The 13,550-nt window shown below is 38.7% G+C and overlaps 1 protein-coding gene and 1 long non-coding RNA gene across 4 annotated transcripts in view; one reads left to right on the forward strand and one right to left on the reverse strand.

Moving 5' to 3' along the window:
* Positions 1–13,550, reverse strand: part of LOC134790200 (zwei Ig domain protein zig-8-like) — a 673,220-nt gene that overhangs the window by 538,475 nt on the left and 121,195 nt on the right. The window lies entirely within an intron of this gene.
* Positions 3,002–13,550, forward strand: part of LOC134790236 (uncharacterized) — a 140,652-nt gene continuing 130,103 nt past the window's right edge. Inside the window, exons 1-2 of the long non-coding RNA XR_010144169.1 lie at positions 3,002–3,259; positions 4,204–4,383. This is a non-coding gene — a long non-coding RNA (uncharacterized LOC134790236). The remainder of the gene's footprint in view (positions 3,260–4,203; positions 4,384–13,550) is intronic.

The following is a 13,550-nucleotide window of genomic DNA, read 5'->3' on the forward strand; positions in this document are numbered from 1 at the left end:
AAAATAACAATTTAAAGCACAGAAAATCGTAGTAATATCACTTTCAATCAGATTCAATACTTTTGCAAACTGTTCTCGAGTTAGTCGAAAATAAGATGTAAATTTTTCTTCATTGCACATCAAGTGTTTGAGAACCAGGTTAAAAAATGCACCTTCATTTTCCCGATTTTTAAATATATCGGTTGGCTCTCTTTTATTTTTTGATAATATTAATATTTCATCGTCTTCTTCTTCTTCTAACAATAAAAATGTTAGTATTTTTCTATTCATTTCATTTAAAGCACAGCACACCAATTCTCAAAGCGGGCACAATGCGACTGAGCTCCTTCCCCGACGACGGGTGGCCGCGGGCCAGAAAACCCACGCACCCGCGACCGACGGCGTGTGGCACAGCGTGCGACGCACGTCCAGACGCCGCCGGTCGCGTGTGACGGGCCAGAAAAACCACGGCCTAAGGCCCGTCCTTAGGAAACTAGGACCAGGAGACCAAGCCAATCGCAAGCATCACTAAAATGTGTTGTTCGTCACAACTATTCAAGAGAGAGACGGATATAAATTGGTCGTCTCGACAGTTGCTCGCATATACTTATACAAAGCATATAACTTAAGACGAAAGTTGAAGACCCGCGAGAAATCGCCTTTTCATACAAACGTAGTCCTCATTTTCCTCTCTGGATATGAACATTATTGAAAATATTTTGACACCATTTGTTGTATATCAACCACAACTATGCCCCTACGTTTGATTTTTTTCGAATTTTTAATTATTATAAGAGTTAGGAGCATCTAAAAATTTGTATGAAATCTGTTGTTTGCTCCTAATTTTTGCCATAATCAAAAAATCGAAAAAAGTGAAACGTAGGAGCTATGGTTAACCCTTTACCTACGGGTGTCAACCAGAGTTGCCAGTAAGGCAACACCGCTGCAGTACGGGTGTCAACTATAGTTGATCGAAGTAATGGTCGTGTTCAACATTTTTTTAAAACAAAACAAGACCTTGTGGCTTGGTAATAGCGGTCACATTATGCACTGTGATTAGTATAGATACAAAGTAAAAAATATCCGAATATTTCGGTAGATGGCTCTGACATAAACATAATTTTAAAATTACCGCTTTTTTGCTGGCAACTGGAGTTGACACCCGTACTGCAGAGGTGCTAATAATTGAATTCAATATGGCGGACAATAGTGTTGTTTTCAAATTTCATCGACTTGTTGTCGATATGAGAGTACGGCGTGGGAGTGTTTGGAGTGTTATTTTTAGTGTTTTTTTACCGTTTTTGGTTAAAATATTGGAATTTAACATGTTATGAAATCATTATTAGATACTATTGTACCTAATAATAATTTTACCATAATCATAACTTGTTAAATTTCAGTTTTACATTTACTAGGTTATCGATATATCGACAAATGCGTCGATAGAGGCACATCACTATTTTCCATAAGTGGCAAATTGTTTTAGTGCAACGTTTTTTGTGATTGATATTTATGCATTATTTTCATAATTATCATTATTTAAGTGTTTATTTGTGTTAAGTATATTATAAACTAATGTTCTTAAACGTAAACTTGTGAAATCCGCGAGTAGTAACTTAAAAATCTTCAATTTCTTAGTGACTGGTATATTGCTTGATAGCAGAAAAAATAGTGAATATTATTACTCCAAGTGATTATTTATTGATTAAACACATTATACTTATTGTGTGTGTGAAGTTTCAAGTGTGTAGCTGTAATACTTCAAAAGTTACAAGTAAGTGAAATTATGCCTAACCGCTGACTCTCGCCAATACATGCCCGTATTGGGCGGTGACGGAGCGATTTAATAGCCCGTAGGTAAAGGGTTAATATACATCCAATTATGTAACAATATTTTCAATAATGTCAATATCCAGAGAGGAAAAAGGGACTACGTTTGTATGGAGAAGCGGCTGTCCCCTTTTCTCTTTAGGCGAAATTTTGGCTGTTATTCAAATGTCGTGGGCGTCCAGCGTGGGGGGGTTTATTTCCATAGACAATATTTCCAAGGTCCATAAATAATAGTAACTTAATTTTAGGTATGAATGAGAGCATTGTAAGAACGTAAAGGATTTACCTTTCCCGTGGGAACTTGCGTGGGAGAAGTGATTTATGGAATTACATTTGTTTAATTAGATTAATCTCTGTTCCCTTTTGTCCATTTTTAGGGTTCCGTACCCAAAGGGTAAAACGGGACCCTATTACTAAGACTTCGCTGTCCGTCCGTCCGTCCGTCCGTCCGTCCGTCCGTCTGTCACCAGGCTGTATCTCACGAACCGTGATAGCTAGACAGTTGAAATTTTCACAGATGATGTATTTCTGTTGCCGCTATAACAACAAATACTAAAAACAGAATAAAATAAAGATTTAAATGGGGCTCCCATACAACAAAAGTGATTTTTGACTAAAGTTAAGCAACGTCGGGAGTGGTCAGTACTTGGATGGGTGACCGTTTTTTTTGCTTTTTTTTTTTTTTGCATTATGGTACGGAACCCTTCGTGCGCGAGTCCGACTCGCACTTGCCCGGTTTTTTAATTTGAAATAAACGCCTACTTGATATTCAACAGATAGTTATCGACGGAGCGAAGTGAGGTCTTAGGGTAGGTCGCATAAAATTTACCTGGTATCTTGGTCAGTTTTTTCAAATATTATTGTACAATGTACATCCCGTAAATTTGTCTATCTGATTAGAGTTTTCCACCCATCTACTCGAAGGTTAGCTGCAAGAGATCCCTTATAGGGATAAGTTCGCCTTTGTACTTCTATTACTGTATTTTTTTTTTGTAAACCTGTTTTGTGTTCAATAAAGTGATTACTACTATTACTACTACATACCTGCGTAATCCGTCAACGGCCGGTTTTATGCCCGTCCTACTACGAGCCCCGATGCACATGTTTTCGTCTAGTGAGACCATTTTTTGAGGTTCTCGCGTTTGTTCAAAAATAATGTTATTGTTTAAAATTAATAATATTTAATGCTTATACTAATGTAATTTAATTTTATATGGTAATACTCTGTAATAACTAAATCCAAATACAAGAAATACCGTTTGTACTGAAAGAAAAAAAATAATGATTATTTTTTTTTTATTGACGGGTAGGATTACAACATATGTGAAAAGGGCTGTTACTAGGGAAAGCAATAGGGCTCTGCCAATGTACTGACAATTTTGTTTCGAGCCCATGCATGTAGCAGTGCTGTAGGAGAGGACAATATGATTTGGACAACGTTTATGAAATAGTATATTACTACAGAGGCTGGGAAGTAAGGGGTTGCCGGCCGAATGCATATAGACGGCCGAACGTAGTGAGGCCGGATACTTATGAGGCCGACAACCCCTTTTCACGCCGAGGTATGTATAGTGCTTTTCTTAAACATGCAATGAAATAATAATAAAAATTGATGATGATGATTGTTTCATGTCCTAATGTGATAGGTTATTCAGTGCGTGGGGTTCATAAGGGGAACGAACATTTTATTATTTTTGCGCTACGACGCACGGTTTAAGAGCATTATAAAGTATTTTTAGTTTTTTTTGTTTTTTTTTTTAATATTCATTAGGGGTTTCTTACAGAGGAACGAACATTTTATTATTTTTGCGCTACGACGCATGGTTTAGGAGATACAACCCTATATTATTATTTTTTCCTTTTTTTTTTCTTTTCTTGTGTTTTTTTAAATGTTATTAAGGGGTTTCCTAAAGGGGAACGAAAATTTGATTATTTTTGCGCTACGACGTACGGTTTAGGAGATACAGCATTATAAAGTTTTTTCTTGTTCTCTTTTTTTCATTTTTGCGTGTTTTTTTTAAATATTAATTAAGGGTTTCTTACAGAGGAACGAACATTTTATTATTTTTGCGCTGCGACGCACGGTGTAGGAGATACAGCCCTACAAAGATTAAAAAAAAAATCGTACCATAAACCATAAAGCATAAACTGCCTATAGTTTTTTTTTAAAGTGGTGCGATAGTGTGTTATCACTTTAATGGCTGAATGCCACGATGGTGTGACACACATATCTGTGAAATGGAAATTTAAAAAAAAATTACTTCCCGGCCTAGGCCTTAAATTTTGTATGAAATTCCTTTACAGTTCTCTGGAGTTGCTCCGCCCTAAACGTGATACTTCGAAGCCTGATATAACGCCCGGAGTGACGACATTTCATTGCATGTTTGAGAAAAGTCCTTTTTTTCAGCAATAAAAGTCTCATGCAATTTTATTATACGATCAAAATAAACTACATTAAACATTGCTATTATGGTTCCCATTACTGGGTCATTTTATGTTCATGTGTAAAATTTATTAAAATAAACAAAATTGTTGCGTGGAACTAGACGAAATAATTTGCATCGGGGCTCGTAGGTACTACTTTAAAACGAACAGGCCAATTTGAACGTAGGTACACTAACATCAGAAAGATATCTGAATTAAAACCAAAATATTACTTTGCTAATCCGCGAAAAGATAACGTGCTAGTCAATCAGTGCTAACCCGTTATACTTACTTGCGTATTTTTACATGCAATTAATATTCCCACCCTCCCACCGCAAAAATAAATACGCAAATATATATAACAAACCACCACCAAAAGAATAAACCTCGACACGTGTTTCGCCTCTCTACGAGGCATCCTCAGGAGTTGTTGACGGTGGTTGGTCCGGTACCAGATAATGCTGTTCTTCTTTCATTGGATGTAGACAGTTTGTTTACAAATGTGCCATATGGAGAGACTTTGGAGATTATTAAGGATCTTTTTGAAAGGCAACGTTTACATCCAGGGGAAGTAGATGAATTGATAGATCTAACAGCGATTTGTATGAAACAAAATTATTTCAGATTTGGGGGACAGTATTATTTGCAAAGTGATGGTTTGGCTATGGGTTCACCACTAAGTCCTTTAATGGCTGATATTTTTATGGACCATTTTGAGAACCAGCATATTGTGGGCAACAATAATATATTATACTATTTTAGATACGTGGATGATTTGATTATTTGTTGGACGGGTAGTATGGGCCTGCTGGATGCATTTATTGCTGAAATTAATTGTAAGCATCCAAAAATTAAGTTTAAAAAGGAACTAGAGCAAGACAACTCATTGAATTTTCTAGATTTAACAATCACTAAAGTAAACAACAGGCATCAGTTCAAAATTTACCGTAAGCCTACACATACCGATACAGTTATCCCGGCTTCTTCCACGCATCCGTGGCAGCATAAGTTGGCTGCTTTTCATTGTTATGTGCATAGAATGTTGACTGTGCCTCTTTCTGATGAACACTATCAGATTGAATTAAATAATATTTATCACTTAGCAGTTTCGAATGGTTACGATAAGTCTGTTGTGGATGGTATCATCAGGAAAAAGCGGAATAGTATGGTCAACACTATGTTGTATGCGGCACGATCCTCTGAACCGATTAAAAAATATAAAGCGAGCATAACTTATGTTGGCAAGTTGTCTGATGCAATTTACAAAATTTTGAAGTCTAACGACATTCCTGTGGCCTTTAAGACAAATAATACTTTGCACTCAAAGCTTTGCAATGGCAAAGATAAGATCGAGAATGGGAAAAAGTCTGGAGTTTATAAGCTTACCTGTGACGATTGCAATAAAGTGTATGTGGGGCAAACGGGCCGTAGTTTCACTACTAGGTATAAAGAGCATGTTGCGTCATATAGACATAACCATCCAGAGAAGTCCAATTTTGCAAAGCACTTATTAGATACAGGTCACACTTTATCTGAGAATAATTCTTTTGATATTTTACATGTTTGCGAAAAGGGATTGCGTTTGGGTGTTCTGGAACAACTGGAAATAATTAGGTACAACAATAGGGGCATGATTCTTAACGAACAATTGAATGTTGCGTCATCGCCGTTATTACGAATTTTTCCATCTCACTCACACTTGCACGGTAGGGGGAGTGGTCAAGGTATAAATATGGCCGACCATTCTAGACAGGTCATTCCGTTGCCGGGCGTCAGACCGTCAACAACTCCTGAGGATGCCTCGTAGAGAGGCGAAACACGTGTCGAGGTTTATTCTTTTGGTGGTGGTTTGTTATATATATTTGCGTATTTATTTTTGCGGTGGGAGGGTGGGAATATTAATTGCATGTAAAAATACGCAAGTAAGTATAACGGGTTAGCACTGATTGACTAGCACGTTATCTTTTCGCGGATTAGCAAAGTAATATTTTGGTTTTAATTAGTATGGATTTCCGCAAAGTAACGCCTGATTCTATTCACTATATCTGAATTATGTCATTTATCGTGAGTTTCGCTTGCGACAATACTTGTACAGTAGAATCCGTTTATAATGACATAGAAGGGAAGTGACAAATACGTCATACTAAGCGGATGTCATATAAAGCTAGTTGATTAACTTCTTATTTTTGTTAATGGACCTCGCAGTGGATATTGAAATTGAATGTTAACAAATGCGCAGTCCTGCACCTCGGTAAAAAAAATCCTATGGTCCAATACATGATAGGAAACACTCCAATTGCAGCGGTGACGTCTCAAAAGGATCTCGGTGTGACAGTTACAAATAACCTGAAGTGGGGTGAGCACATAAATAACATAGTCAAAAAGGCAAATTCGTTCTTGTATGTTATAAAACGCTCATTTCAATGCATATCTGTTGAAGTTTTTATCAAAATTTACAATACATATGTCCGACCCTTGCTTGAATATGCTTTCCAAGTATGGAATCCTTATTTTGTCAAAGACATTGACCTTCTAGAGAGTGCGCAGCGAAGAGCCACCAAGATTCCTTTTAAGCTGAAACGCCTACCTTATGAAGAAAGGCTAAAAGTACTAAAACTGCCCACACTCAAAGCCAGGAGAGCGAGAGGAGACCTCATCGAGTGTTTTAAGATTGTTACCCACTGTTACAACCTCCCTGACATTCACGAATTAATCAATATGAGAACTATCAGCCGCGAGACCCGAGGTCACAGCCTAAGAATTGTTCGCACTCCCACTATTACTAAAGCTGCATATCATTCCTTGTCCAACCGTGTCGTGGCGGCTTGGAACCGTTTACCGGATAGTGTTGTGACTGCTCCTTCGGTCAATGTGTTTAATTAAAAACAGATTGGACAAGTGGCTTTTAAACAATAAGTTAGACCGATGTTATTTAGTGATGTGATTTGACTTTACAAACTTTGAACTATATAGTACACTGTGTGACATAGGCTCATCAGCTAAATAGCTGCTCGCCTATAATTATATAATAATAATAATAAAAACTGGCGCAAACCTGTAGTACTAAGCACCGAGGACCGCAAGGCGGTATGGAAGGATAAGCAGCTACACGGGCGGTTCTACAAGGCCCTCATGGGACCCGATGTAGACCTACCCGCGTCGGTGAACTGGCTACGATTCGGGGACCTCTTCGGAGAAACCGAGGGTTTTGCCTGTGCAATTGCGGACGAAGTTATCATGACGAATAACTACCGGAGATATATCCTGAAGGACGGTACGGTCGACATTTGTCGGGCATGCCGCCGTCCCGGAGAGTCACTCAGGCATATTATCTCCGGTTGTTCTCATCTTGCTAACGGCGAGTACTTGCACAGACATAACCTCGTAGCCAGAATTATTCACCAGCAGCTTGCCCTCCTATACGGCCTTGTGGACCGCGAAGTGCCGTACTACAAGTACTCACCTGCGCCAGGTCTCGAAAATGGTCGTGCCACGCTCTATTGGGATCGATCTATCATCACTGACAGGACTATTGTAGCCAATAAGCCTGACATCGTGCTGATAGATCGATCGCAGCGCCGGACCGTGCTCATCGACGTCACCATCCCCCATGATGAGAATCTCGTGAAGGCCGAGAAGGACAAGTCCAGCAAGTACCTAGACTTAGCCCACGAGATAACCGCCATGTGGGATGTTGACTCGACGATCATTTTTCCTATAGTCGTGTCAGCGAACGGTCTCATAGCGAAGAGTCTCGACCAACACCTAGAGAGACTCTCGCTGGGTGGTTGTATCAAGAGCCAGATGCAGAAGGCGGTAATTTTGGACACGGCGCGTATAGTACGTCGATTCCTCACTCTGCGGCCCTGACCACCGGCAGCTTGGACCCTGCCCCGCTGCCGGCGGCACCCTAGGTTAGGTTTTTTATAATGTGTTTATATGTATTTTTTATTGTTTTGTAAGTGTTTTTATATTTTACTTTTATATTCATATTATAAAAACCCTAGCCTAAGAAGAATGATGAATAAAGGAAATAATAATAATAATAAGCCTGACATTGTGATAATAGATCGATCGCAACGTCGGGCCGTGCTCGTTGACATCACCATCCCCCATGATGAGAATCTCGTGAAGGCCAAGAAGGACAAGTCCAGTAAGTACCTAGACTTGGCTCACGAGATAACCGCCATGTGGGATGTTGATTCGACGATCATTGTCCCGATAGTCGTTTCAGTGAACGGTCTAATAGCGAAGAGTCTCGACCAACATCTTGAGAGACTCTCGCTAGGTGGTTGGATCAAGGGTCAGATGCAGAAGGCGGTGATCTTGGACACGGCGCGGATAGTCCGCCGGTTCCTCTCTCTGCAGCCCTGACCACCGGTAGCTTGGGCCTTGCCCCGCTGCTGGCGGCACCCTAGGTTAGGTTTTTTATAATGTGTTTATATGTATTTTTTATCGTTTTGTAAGTGTTTTTATATTTTACTTTTATATTCATATTATAAAAACCCTAACTTAAGACGAAAAATAAATAAAGAGAAAATAATAATAATATTTTTTCCAAATTAATCTCAAATTCCTTTGTGAGAGATGAGTTTTATTAACCTTGTACCAATTATTAACTTGTCACCGAGAATCAAAACTAAAATAACTCAAGCGCCACGCACGCACCAAACGTCCTCGCAGGGAAAGACGTGGGGACGGCCACGAAAACCAACGAATGTGTCAGTACAACCGAACATAATTTCACGAAAATAGGTTTTATAGGTCATAGTAAGCGGTTTGTCACTATAAGCGAAGTCATCCGAATTTATATTTTATAATATATGAAAACCAAACTTCGCACAGTAATTACGTCATAGTAAGCGGTTGGTCAGTATATGCGGAGTCATAATAAACGGATTCCACTGAAGATACTGACAAGTACGAGCGAAATACACGATAGCTGAATGACATCATTTAGACGTCAGTATACCTACGTTCGAATTGACCTAAAAGGTAATATTCTCTTAAATTTTCGGGCGCCCTCGAGTTTCGTACATTAGCCTGAAAATAATGATTGCATGTTTTCTTACTGTTTATTCCCAAACTGTGGTAGCAAGAGGCCTCCCCTCCCCCTACCCCTCCCCCAGGCCCTGAACTTAACGGCAATTAATGCCGTTTTATTGTCTGGCGATTAAAATTGTAGCCAAATTACTTTCGAGCCAGGCGAGGGGTGTTAAGGCTTTTTGTCAAAGGTTAAAGTTGAAATTTGTAAGTGGCTGCAATTTGAGTGGTAAATGAGTTGTGTTAGTGCTAATTTTTTTAACTGTGTCTGCAGATGTCATGAGGATGTCATGAGATTTGAACCCCCTACGTAAAAAGAGGGGTGGATGTTTGACCTATATGAGTGTGTGTCTGTCTGTGGCATCTTAGCTGTTAAACAGGTAAACTTATTTGGATGCGGTTTTTTTATTTGAAAGCAGGTTTTCTAGCGCTGGGTTCTGACATATTGCATCAAATTTAGGCTCGTCTGTTTCATTGAGTGATTTTTAAAATTTCTATTTATTTATATGTAACTCTGCCATTTAACTGAGGCGGTTCGTAAGAAGTTGTTATGGTCAACTAATAGGTACCAACCAGTTTCTTCAATCAAAAACGACAATTTTGACGTATCTTAAAGTTCGAATCGGGCCGATAGTCAAAAAGTTAAGCAAATTAGCTCGTCTTCGTCCTCGTCGTATAACAACTGTTTCTAGTTGTCTGTGTCTGTTGTGGTCTAGAGTTACACTAAGAAAAGTCTGCAACGATTTTGATAGCACACGCAGTGCAAGTGTTATTTATACGTCATAATTTCATAGAAGTTTGACGTTTAAAATAACACATGCACTGTAACTCTATCTCTAATCAGAAAGTCAAACTAATAATAGATACATAAGCATCAGTCCAATTTTATTACTGAGTAATATCGCGCCCGGCTTCAAAAGATTTGATACAATCAGGCAAAACCCTTTGACAGTGGAAAACAAGATGAGTTTAGTTGGTGTTCTTATCAGGGATTGGAATACGCCACAGTTTCTCAAACTGGGATACTTGGGTACAAAATACAGTATGACCAAGGGCCGTAGCCAATATGACTATTAGAGTTAGACCAAGAAATGTCTGCAGCGATTTTTATAGCCCACGCAGTGCAAGTGTTATTTATACGTTATAATTACATAGAAGTTCGACGTTTACCTTTACACTTGCACTGCGTGGACTATCAAAATCTTTGCAGATTTTTCTAACGTCGTGCTTGGTCTAACTCTACCTACTAGTCGAAGAAGTATTAAAAATGTGAATAAAGTCACATGATCAATCGATCGGAGTTTTTTTTTAAAGATTGTCACTTGGCTTGCACGTGAATAAAATGAGTTCTAATTTTAATAAATTGGTTTGACAAAAAAACCGCAGTCGTGTGGGAAATTTTATATGGTACCGTAGTTTAACTTATTAACTGACAATACTTATGGCCCGATTCGGATTTTGTAATAGACATCTATTAGATATCTTTTAGACATCGCCGAGATACGATAACGATATGTTTAAGATCTAACCTGTCAAATTTGACATTTCCGCGATTCTTGAGATACTCTAGAACGATTTCCACAAGAGATTACTTAGAGATCTAATTCACATCTAATAGATATCTAACACGATCTATCTTAAAAAAGACATTGGTTGCCCGAATTGCGCTGCAAAAGAGAACTAGTTGAAATCTAAACTATAACGTATCTAGAATGGATCTAGTACGTGTCGTCTCTTGTGAATATCTTGAAGTTCGAATACGGCAGTTAATCCTTACTCCAAAGGCAGAAGGTACAACGACGGTAAATGAAGTAAGAGTGTTTTTCAATGAACTGCAACATTAATAACGGGGTTGACAAGTTTGAGAATACGCGGATTGGTGAGACCGAAGCTTTATTTAGATTAAAGTTTAGAAGTCTAGCTCAGATTACAGTTGGATCTAGCACTATAGGTCTTCAACGGCATTCGTCTGGTGTTCTTGAGACTCGTAATTTGATATTGAGGTAGGTATAGCCTCCTGAGTCCCTGAGGCCTTATAAAGGATTTAATACAAATCGAATTTTGAATTAAAATGGAATACAAGAAGGTTCCAAATTCAAAACTACAATAATAACAAGGGGGACTCAGGAGGATAAGCCAAAGAGTAGTATTAGTAGGTATAGGTATGGGCACGTAAGTTGAAGTCCGCACATAACAACAAAATCATGTAATGAGCGGGTTTTTGAAATTAGTATTCTCTTTTCCGTACCGATAGCAAATTGATTTGCCAACTGCAAGATGGACCAAAAAGTTTCTTCAAGGTTTTTTTACTTTTTAACATTGAAAATGTTTTTTCGATCGCATCAGTATAGCCCTCCAATTTCAGCCAGAGTGAGACATCGCCCTGGTCTCGTGAGTTTTAGGGCTACATGAATGGTCCAGATCTCAAAAGATTCGTCTTAACAAGGGCTACAATATGGTAAAAAAATATTTTGAAAAACTCTCTTCGTAAATCTCAAGAATGTAGAAAAAAGACGCATTTTTTCGATGTCTTTTCGCAATATATCGACAATTTATCGAAAACGAAAAGCGATATCGAAAAAATGAAAAAAAGCCCTCGGGGTATTGAGTTAGGCTACATTTTGAAAAAAAACCGGACCTCTCTATCTCTTACAGCCTAGGCTGTGGCTTATCCTTTATGTATCGAAATGTCAGGATACCGCAGGAGGCGTGCGCGTAGCGGGATACCTATACAAGTAGTATGATTGAAGTTTGTTGATTATTGTATAGTTAAAGCTTGATATGTTATTGAAATAAATATTTCCAAAACTATTATTTCTTTCCAAAATTATTTAGATGTTTTAATATCTAAGTGTGCTCGTAATTGCACATAATTACTGACATTGTTTATTATAGGTAAGTGTGATTTCAACATTTGTTTACTTACTGTGGTAGTGATCAGTGATTAGTGGTGTTGGAGAGTGATTCGATTCTGTGTGAGATCTGTTTAGTGGGACTAGAGTCTAAAACAATTTAGTTTATAGGTACATACGTCGAGAAAATTCGGATAGACGTCAGAGGGCTTACCGCGAACCACGTTCGACGTGTTGGCTTCCTGTCACACTTACGTACAATTTAACAAGTGCGGCAGAGAGGCAACACGTCGAACATGGTTCGCGGTAGGCCCTCAGACGTCAAGAGGGTTCGCCTTGGAAAAGAAGGAAGGAGCATTTCCGTTGGCAATTGATGGAAGTATTAAAATGTAGTGATGTTCGAAATCAAAGATAACTAACAATAATTATCTACGAATCTAGTACGGTAGCTTCTGTAATTAAGTTGTAAGTTTATTTGACTCAGCATTGTTGGTGTAACACACAGGAACACTGATTTTTTGTCGTCGGGCAGGCAAGGGAAAAAAAAGCGCAGACCGAGCGCCCCTACACATGTAAGCCATAACCACTTGACCACCGTCGAATCACTTCGAAAGATCGCTCAAAAAAAGGCCAGTCATTCTTAGATTCCAATGCACTCTCAAAATGCGTTAGTGGGGTGCATTGCAATTTGCGTCAACATAAAACGAGCATCGGTAACGCGCTAATAATAATTGCAACAGCTCAGAATTCATACGTGGACAACTTAAATACTATACGCGATATAATCCGGTAAAATTTGTTTCAAATCTAAAGTCATTCAACATTCAACCTTATTAGCCAAATTAAAAAAAAATTACTCGCGTTATTACTTTTCATATTCACAGCGCCCATACCCTTATAAGTGGGTATGAATGAACCACTTAAAGTTACCGCGAAATACAACAACAGTCATTGATAACTGCAACTTGAAACCCCAGCGATAAGAATTCTTGCCCGACTATAACAACAAAATATTCCCTAATGTAAACAAACGGTGTTAGCGACGAGCTCAAAATGGGTTTTTGGTTTATTTTTAAATTTGTTTCTTGTTGCGGTACTCCGATAATTTGTACAACTTTAGTTTTAAGCTGAAATTTGGAGGTAGATATACGTGTGACGCAGCGACAAGGTTCCAACGGTTTTTGTCTTTGACCACGGGTCAGTCGGCTTGTCTATCCGCGCGCGACACACGTACATACTGCTCTCATATAAAAATCACGTGGTGTCTGTAACTTTCGAGAATTAAACTGTTTTTCGTATCCCGTATTTCGCGTTTCTATTGTGGAACACCTTCAGCATCAACAGTGGTCCTTCGAACCGGATTTATGTTCCATACTCCGCCTGCGACGATGGTTAATACTCGCAGTACAACGCGCAGGGAAC

This window comes from Cydia splendana, chromosome 4 (genome assembly GCF_910591565.1).
Source record: "Cydia splendana chromosome 4, ilCydSple1.2, whole genome shotgun sequence".
In the NCBI taxonomy this organism is placed as follows: domain Eukaryota; kingdom Metazoa; phylum Arthropoda; class Insecta; order Lepidoptera; family Tortricidae; genus Cydia; species Cydia splendana.